The sequence below is a fragment of the Haemaphysalis longicornis genome, unplaced genomic scaffold, assembly GCF_048455015.1.
Source record: "Haemaphysalis longicornis isolate Haplotype H1 unplaced genomic scaffold, Haemaphysalis longicornis Haplotype H1 scaffold_11, whole genome shotgun sequence".
Classification (NCBI taxonomy): Eukaryota; Metazoa; Arthropoda; class Arachnida; order Ixodida; family Ixodidae; genus Haemaphysalis; species Haemaphysalis longicornis.
Window position 1 is genome coordinate 13234653 of NW_027526214.1, and position 10197 is coordinate 13244849.

Genomic DNA, 10197 nt, shown 5'->3' on the forward strand with positions numbered 1-10197 from the left:
GTCGCGCGTGTGCCAGGATAGGTTGCACGCAGCAACCGTGTGTATTTTTGCAATACTGGCTTCACTCCTACTGACATGTACCAGGAACAAAGAGTGTTTACTTAGCCAGCTTTGCGCTAAAACAGGCAACACTTTCGCAAAAGAATGGCAGCTTTCACTGGTTATTGGCAAAAGCCTTTGGGAGGGGTCACGTTTTCTCCTGATAAGCAGAGGGATCTGGAACTGAAACCACAAGTTTTCGAACTGCCAGAAACACATTCTCTTTTAATAAGCTCGGCCAAGTGTGACCAATTATATAATACTGGCAGCAGACGTATTGTGATACGCACAGAAAAGCCGTGAGCAAAAGACCCCGTTCTAAACATTTCCGACAGTGATCACTAAAATAACCAGAGCAGCAATCATGCACACTTTGGCTATCCAAGCTGTCTTGTTATTATGCTTGGAATGTATCAATAAATTAAATTTTGAAAAAATATGTTGCCATAGAGCCCGCTCCCCTCCTGGGGCGAGTTCATACGGGCCCGGCTGATCTTCGAAGCTCGTCTGCTGTCTGGGCATTACGCATACGTAGGGACGCTTGACAACAAAACCCCTTCCCCTTGACCGCATCACACCTGCGTTCCTCGCGTTACATAGCTAACGTCTATGCCATTGTGTCCCAAAAAATGTGAAAAAAGAATGGGGAAATTGCGCCTGCTGTCTTAAAAGGGTACTGAGGTTCACAGAAGCTCTGTTAATTCAACTTCATCGTCTATCAAACAAAGCCTATTGCGCAGCTACACGTGAAATGCTCTGCAGTTTCTTTAGGCGTGATCAGTAGTTCCTATCTTCGAGTTTAGTTTTTATGGTGTGTAGAGTCACTACGTTCACTGCTAATATTTGGTTGCTACATCACATTATCACAGAACTTGCCACATGAAATTTTGGTGAGGTACGCCGGCAATTGAAACCTGCTGAAGAAAACAATTGCTCCTCCGTGGTCGCAACGTCCCCGATCGACCAAAATTGCGGCAAAATGTCGGCTCCAAATACGTTCGAAAAAATGATGCTCTATCTCTTCTAATGGCCACACAAAAGCGCAAAAGATCATCTTGCTAGTAATAAAGAAAACACATTATTCCTCAGCTGGCACTGCAACTTCTTGTTTTATATTTATTTTTTGTAGGATGTGCCCTGGAGCCCAGTTTTATGCCTCAAAAGCAAAGAACTGCTACTAGCCTAGCATAACTGGCGTTTCAATATCGTGTGAAAATTGACAAGGCTGGGCTGTTCCCATTTATTGAGAGCCCATGTCACCTATATTGTTCACAACCTAGATGGTTCGAGTTTTAATTATTCACTAGATTACTCCCACTGTAGTTGCTAGGGTGTGTGGTTACAGCCAGATAATGAATACACCCAGTTTCCCTTGAGCAGTTCGTGTCGGGGCAGTCTATCCCCCAAAAACAACAGAAACAAGAAATACTACATAACAAGAGGTACTTAGGTGCGCGTTATTCTAAAAAAAATACTCCCTTGAATACCTTGATTGTCGTCACTCGACTCGTGTTATATCAGCTTTTGCACATTTGCAGGACTGGAAGCGCTCGTTGAAAGAACTAACTCAAATTTTTAATATTTGCTGGAAATATTTCACTTGCTTTTGGCATTGAAGCACGCATAACTTATCCGGCAAACTCACCAATTTTTAAACGTTGCGGCAGCTTCAGACTACAATGAAACACCGGGAACAAGTGGTCAGTGAAAATCTTACGGCCAAATGCCCCAAGCTAAGCAATCGCTCACCTTTCTCGGTGAATTTTCCCAGACTCATTATTCTTATCACTGCTGTGCAACGTGGATAGGTAACAACATGCCTTACCAGCCAGGTACTGGTAAAATCATCCGATGACATGCGGTTAAACATACCAACTGTTTTTCACAGCAATGTGGGACTGCGGGCTGCGATAATTATGTGTGGCTGAACTATGCAACGCATAAAAGTAAAAAAAGTTCACTTTAGGTGGATAAACCAGGTAAATAAATCTTACTCATTGTTTTACACATGACTGCAACACAATTATCAACTGTCAACATATTTGTTTCAAAGCATTCAAAATGACGAGTATGTAACATAAATTCGAACGGTGATATCTAACAAACCGAAGGCAGGTACACAGCACTTAGAAAAAAAGCATCGGGGCAGCATTGCAGAACAAACTACACAAATTGACAAACCATGTACCAAACTAACTGAAGTCAAAACTAATGCAATATGACATAGAAGACTCTTCAAACTTGATGCCGATCGCCATTCACTGCCGCTGCCCACCAGGTACCGAAAGTAAAAAAATTGGCATGCCTAACGCCGATACCTGGACTATACGGCGTTTCGGTGTTCCGACAAAACCCGTAATACAGCCGCCAGCAGAACGAGCGAGCTCGCTACATAACTGACGCAGTTCGACAGCTCACAGTACAGCGCACAATCTAAACAAGTGCCCAGATTTAGGAAAACAGGGGTCCCGTATGTAGCCAGATGCAGGTCCTCCGCTTATAAGCGCTCTATTGCAATGAATGCCAGCGCAAAGGCAAGAAACAATAAACCAAAAGGGTTCTTACTGGACTCTTCCGTCCGAGGTACAATTTTTCTGCAGTTGGCACTGTCACTAGAGCTATATGCATTGTGGTAAGACAAAGGTATATCACAGCCCGAACACTGGTAGTTAAACTGCACGACCTAATTATAGCAGTTGAAAAGAATCGCAGCAAGGATTTTGCACTTCTCTGGCGCATGGGCACCGCCCTTCCACGATCTTTGGCTCCCCAGAGAGGTAGGTCATTTTGAGCGAAATGTGATGCAGTCGTTTTCATCTCGTCGTTTTCATCTCTTCTCTCCGATTTTGGACCCCAACCAAGATAATGTCGTCGGTTAAAATATAGCGCTATTTCTCTCGAAAAAAATGCAAATGAACGCTGCAGTCTGAAAATCGTAGTACGCCAGGAAAAAACTGCGACGGGTGACCAGTAGTACCAGATGCTCTAACCAAAAACCGCCCAATCATCGAGTCAAACTCGGACAAAAATCGCCCTACGCAAAAAGAAATATCACGCCAAATTAGAACGAAAAGTCGCCCAAAGTTTCGTAACACATTAAAAGTACATTTATTCTTACAATTTTTAAATGAAGAAAAATCACCTTGTAGTTAGGCAACAGTCGACAATCCCGAAAACTAAAACACCTGAGCTATGTGGCGCGCCGTTGTAAAGGGCTTGTAAATGTAAATGTCTTTAACCTTACATTTACGATTGCCCAGCCTTTAAATAGGCACAGGCATACGCGTTCATACTCCTCGCTTTATAAGAAGTTTTTAAACGTAAATGTTTTGCTACGGTTTTCTTCACAAGGTTTGACCTAAATCTTAGCGAGGTTTAGCTGAGCGTTTTTCACGGTCCACTTCGCTCCGATAGCAAGCGGGAGCACCAGTTCGCATGCGTGGCGCGGTGGGCCGCGAACGGAATTGGCTCCCGAAGTGCTGACCGTGCCGCCCATACAGGAGCGGACCGTAGAAAACGGTTTGCTAAAACTCTCTATTTTTATTCGCTGCTTGTGAGCAAAAAACACGATGTCTGTGCTTGCTGTTTCTGCTTCAATGAGGTATTTAACCTCATATTTCGTGCAATATTTCTACACTCCACCTCCTCTTTGCATTTAGGCTGTAACATTTAGCAGAACAGTGACGATTGTATTTGTTTCTGTTTAGCATTGGGAAGTAAGTGAAATGTGAAATTTCTTTGTTTTAAACACTTGTTTGGTTCTTAGTTAATAATGCGTGAAGCGGCTCCACGATAAGTCGTAATTTTATTAAAAACAATGGGTGGTATTTTCCACAGGGGGAAGTCTCAAACTATAACCATTACGGTCAAAAAAAACAAATACAATTGTTACGTTTCTATCTGCGAGACTCACAAATTCGACTCCGCCAGACAAATAAGCAACCCTGTAGTGTAAGTACATAGGTTGGGTTTGCTGTTACAAGGCTCTTCCCGTCGTCGTCGCTATTTCTTTTAACACAAGCCATTAAAAAAATTCAGATAATTCATTTCAATTGTTCTTCTGCACTATCAAATTTTTAACATAGGCTTTTTGTTATGTCAGTCAAGTGTAACCATTGTGTACAATATATACTTGTGTGAAAATCTCCATACAATTTGTAGATATTCCACTTTAGCAAAAGGCGAAAGAACAATGCATCCGGTTACGACCGCTACTACAGCTATTCTCTGCTTTACACTTTCAAGGTCGATGACCGGAAGCGAAGTGTTGGTGCGTTATGGAAAAGTCATCTAAGTGGCTAATTTGTCTATCTTTTGTTTCTGCGAAGTTCCTGTAAACCAAAAGACAGCCTCGTTTCACTATCCTTCCATGTCACATGGACTTGTATAGATGGCAGATTGGTATTTCTTTAATAATGATGGGGGGAGTTTTATTGCACAAGGCCGTTAGCACAAAGTGCCTTAAAAAGAATGAATAAAATATTTAACAAAATCGGTAAGCCAGAATTTGGGTCATCATCACCAGCCCATATACGCCCACTGCAGGGAAAGTGCATCTCCCAATATTCTTCAATTACCCCGGTCCTGTGACAACTTTGACCAAATTATCGCTGCAAACGTGTTGATCCAATCTGCGCATCTAACTTTGTGCCGCCTCCTTTCAACGCTTGCCTTCTCTAGGGATCCACTTCATTACACTTAATGACCAACGGTTATGTTGCCTTCACGTTACATGACCGGCCCAAGTCCATTTATTCTTCGTAATATCTACTAGTAGGTTCTAAGCACGCGTTTGTTCCCTGACCCGCTCCGCTCTCTTCTTGTCCCTTATTGTTACACCTATCATTTTCCACTCCATTGCCCGCTGAGTCGTTGTCAATTTAAGTTGAACCCTCTTTGTGAGCCTCCAAGTTTCTGCCCCGTAGGTGAGTACCCGTGAGATGCAGCTGTCCCACACTTTCTTCTTCAGGGACAATGGCAGGCTGCTGTTTATTTTCATAGAATGTCTGCCATATGCGCTTCACCCCACTCTGATCCTTCTAATTATCCCTGCCTCATGGTTGGGATTAGGTGTCACAACTTAGCCTAAGTAGATATATTCATTTGCCCCTTCCACTACCCCGCAACTATCCCAAACTGCTTCGTTGTCCCGAGGTTATTGATCATTAGTTTTCTGATTAATATCTTTCAGGCCCACAGTTCTACTCCTTTCGTCCAGTGCAGAAAGCATGCTTTGTCATTCGTCCCCCGAGTTTGTAATATCGTGTGAATAACATTGGAAAGATTCTGTCTCCTCATTTGATGCCCTTCCTTATAGGCATTTTACTGCTCTTCCTAAGGAGGAATATAATAGCTCTTGACCCAATGGAGCTATTCTCCACTATTTTTACATAATGCTCATCTTCCTCCTTGTTCCGTTTTACTGAATTTCTGCTAAGGTTTTGACCGAGTCAAATGCTTTCTCATAATCTCAGTATACTCAGTATACTTAGGTTCAGTATACTCAGCGCACTTCTCTATCACCTGATTGATCGCGTGAATATGGTTTATTGTTGAATAACCTTCACGGTACCGTGCTTGTTCGTTAGGTTGACTGAAATATAATGTTGGAGAAATTCTGCAGCAAAGAAAGGGGGTCATCTCGGCAGCAAAGAAAGAAGTCATCCTTTATTTCGGCTCGACCAATATTAATACTTATTTCGTACGTCATCACCGACGTCATGAAACACAATTTAGCACGAGAATCAAAATGTGGACTGAAATGTTTTACTCACAACGCACACTAGAGAAGGCGCGGTAAATTTACCAAGTGTTCTCCGCGTGGAAGTGCCTGATCTCCGGTTGCGGCGTCGGCGCTGCGGCTTTGTCGTCTGCTTTAGCGACAGTTGTTTTGGGCCTGTTTTGGTGCAGCTTCGCGTCCATTGTGCCGTGCCTTCGCACTGCTTGGTTAACTTGTTCGAGAGCACCTCCGGCGTAACCCGCACACGAAAGAAATAGGTGGTAGTGTGGCACAAATACGCCACAGACCGGTTTTAAGTACCAAAAACAAAATGTAAAGACCACAAACAGACATTTCGCCGCTAAAGACACTGCCTTTTGCGCACTGCTTGCCATAAATGGATCTCCGTTTTCTAAATTTGTCAACGTTTCAACAGCAATTCCAAAAGATGAAAAAAGCAACTGGTTCTTATAAATGGCTATTATTAGTGTCCCCTCATCTATGTCGCAAATCTCTAACTTACAAAACTGACTTGTTTAAATTTATTTAAATGGGAATAAATACGCTCACACGCCGAATTTTTTTGGGGCCTGCGCTTGTGCCGCGCGGTGGTGTAGCCCCAACCTAGAATACCAGAATAGCTAGATTTCACTCTCTCACCCTTAGAAAAACACTCTTCCCACATTTAATCCCTCCGACGCACGGCCGGGCTAGAGTGGTGGTAGCCACCACTCTAGCCCGGCCTTGCCGACACTGCTTCTAAGTTAGAGACGGCGCCCCAACGAATTCCAAGTAACAGCTTGCAGAACCTCTGGCTTCACTCTTTGTAGAGCCACGTATGTGAATTCAATTGACGGCGCATGGGAAATTGTTGTTGGTGTTGTTTAAAGCTTTGCTTTCCAACCACTTTACCAATGCACAATGACTGAACAAATGCGCGCGAAAGTTGTATCGCTCCAAGGTCAACAGGGAAGTTCCGCCCTCCAATATACTTTAGGCAGTGTGCCACGGAGGAAACAAAATAACGCTTTTTGTGGGATGTGTTCATGAAGACCGAAAAAAGGTTTAGTCACACTATGTTGCGTTTTTGGTTTATATTCTTCTTTCAACATTGTTTTAACCTAGCATTCGAATCGTTCGTGCTCTCCTGTATTCTTATATATTTTCCAAACCCACGGGGAGAATAATCTAGAAATTACAATTTATTTGCATGAATGCAAATCAAACCAAATGCAACCTTCTTATTCAACATCGTTTTCCACGATGTTGGGAGTAAGGGGAAAGGTTTCACAGGATCGACTAAACTGCGTTCGTTCCCCCTCATGAAACTAACAATCCTATAAAGCCGACGAAGGTTGACTGTGCATCAGCGGTGACCGCGGTGAATAATCATACATTGAAAATATTCACGAAGAACAAATACTAACCAAAACTTGTGCAGTAAGATAATCGGTAAAATCATTCGTTCATTTTACAACTTACGTGGTGTTACAAATGATACAGTAAAAAAGTCCGTTGTTTGTGCGCGCAACAAGCATTTTGCAGTGTTCTTTATGGTGCGTGACCAACTTGTTATTCGGGATGTAGGTTGTACAGCTGTGCGTCTAACTTGGTCGTCTTCTTTAACTGGCATAACGACGCTCAACTATATAATTATTGCAAAACAATCCAATTTGAAAAATGCCATAATTTGCAAAAAGTGGTTCCAGGTTGGAATTTAAGAGTTTACTACAGATTGTGCGCAGAGCTTTTTTGTGCAATAGCAGTAGCTTCTTGGTGTTTGAAAGAGTTGTGTATCCCGAATTCATGTGACAGCAGGTAACTAGAGAGAAAAAGTGCGTTGTATATCATCTTTGTTTGGTTGGTAGAAAAGTTGGAAGTCTTCTCATACTGCAAACAACTTCTGAAATCTTGTTACAAATACTCTGAATGTGCTTTTTCCACTTCATGTGTTTTTTCTCTGTGACTCCATGTTTACTGCACAGACTATTTCGATGGCGGAATTCCCATTTTGAAGGTAGTCATAAAAAACAGGGTTCTGTTTTTCGCTAAAAAAAGCACTTTATTCTATTTGTAGGTACGAATTGCCAGTGCATTGTATTCATTCGATGTATTTATTTATACAAATAGAGGTAGCAAAGAGAATTATATGTGTAGAATTATTTGATTCAAAAGTTTGGTACTGTCTTACAGATCAATGACATATTTTGGATTTTCGTTATTGTTTATAATGTCGTTATAAGAAGGTAAAAAAGTGCCCCAGGATGCGTCGTTGTGGTACCCACATTTATGGCGTTTAAACTGTACTTTTTATCATTGTTAACACTGGTTGTTGCCGATATTTAGGATAGGATTCCATCAGTGCTAAACATAATTATCAAAAACCATCGTCCTGAAATTTAATTATGTCTGATGGTTAAAGCGGTCCAAACATTTAAAGAATTGACAATAATTTCTTGTGCAAAGAGTTTCTTTTTTTATTGCTCGTAAAATGAGCTCATATTGCTTGAAGAGGGCTGACTCCATGGAACAGACTTTGCTGAAATCAAATTCATTTGAGGGTATATATAACAATTTGCACAGAAGTGTTAAATTGCCTATTATATATTTTTATGGACAATCTGAAAAGATGGGGGATTCCAATTGGCCTGTTGATAAAGAGATTGTTGCTATCACCGCCTTTGTGTATACAAATATTTTTCCACCTGCATACCTTTCGGGAACCCACATTTATAATCATCATTATCGCACAATTTACCACTGTGGAAAGTAGAACCATTCTCTCGGCTTATTGAAGTTAAAAATGCCCTCTGGGAATTTTTAGCTCCATTAATGCATATTTTTGTAACGCAATTCGCGCTGTTTGAGTAAACAACCAGTTGTTGAAAGATTTGGGTAGGGCTTCCCTGAACATTCTAGTGTCACTTATTGTCAGTTTTTGTAAATGTTCTCTTTGCTGTTTACGACCTCGTACCAGGTAAAACGGCTGCCACACTATATCAATACGTTTCATTACTTCTGCTTGGAACAAACTGTAAGAATAGTTTGTTTTTCATGTTTCCGAAATTTATAAACCCTGTTGCTGAATGCACTACATGGGCCAAGTTCATCTATTCTCAAAAATTACCGATAAACATTGGAGCGAACATTCTTGAAGAATTGCCATTTAAAGCAGGAAGTCGACTTCACTTAAGCTGTCGTCTCGTTTTCTTGTCGTTAAGAAATGAGTACTATGTTTCCATACCTCTCGCACGCATGTTATTGACCTGATTCTCTCCGTAACCATGCTCCTGCGGTTGGATATCTTTCGTTTTTTGGTAAATCCTCCTATGCCTGGTGATCTGAAATCAACGCCTTCCTAGAACAGAACTTTATGCTTTCAGGCAAGGCCTCAATCACTCAGCACATGCGGCGATCGTTAATGTGACTACTTGAAACGCACTAATCCACCTGCTGAGAATTCAACAAATCACCGGCAGGCGCCACTTGACACTCCCAAACGGTCTCCGATTGAGCTGGATGTTCTGGCCTATTATGTCTCTATTCGGGAGAAGTAAATGGTGTAGCAGTCATCCCGGACTGTTGAGCGTGTCAGCGTACGTGCTTTAATGTGGACGCGTCTTTGGTCACCGAAAGCAACTGCTAATATCTGTTGCAGCAACTATCTGTTACCTTTGGTTGGAAATGGCGACCAGCTTACCCTAAGGAAAACTGCAAAAGAAATTATTAGATTCATCCTCTGGAGCGCTTATAATTTTACCAGCTCACCCTTCAACACAACCCTAGTCATCTAGTCTTGCTCTGTAGAAAGTTCGACAAGAAAATTACCCTCTACGTAAATAAACCCTCCTGGCCCCCTAGAATAGCCTCCCCTATAAAGAGTACTGAGAATGAAGCCAATGTTTTTTAATTGGTAGACTACGCTAGCGACAACCTGGCAAGATCTGTCAGAACAGAATTTTTTTTTTCTGGGATAGGTCAGAGTTAAGAAAACGTACTACAATGTTAAAAGTTGCTAGAATTGAGAAAGAGGAAAGTTGTGCGCTCGACGGCCGCGGGAGCGTTGTGTGTTGTTCTTTGTCTATTTGCACTATCACATTTGTAAAAAAACGCCATGATGATGATAATGGTTCGGTTATTACGGGGAAAGGCCGACTAAGGACAAAGTGCGCCGGAGAAGAAGTTATTTATTGGTTGATGATAGTGTAGATACTAAAACCTGTGAGTAGAAGCAAAAATACCGGAATGCAAAGCACAATGTGAATGGCTGATGCATCGGACCAGGATGATTACATGTGACCTGGCAAGAGCTGCAGAATTTTTACGTCAGCTAAAATCTAAGGACACGCTAACTAAAAAACATTGGTTTGTCGGCTAAAAAGTATGATGAGTGCAGTTGAATGTGTCGTCGGTATAATTCAGAGAAATGATTGTGTCGT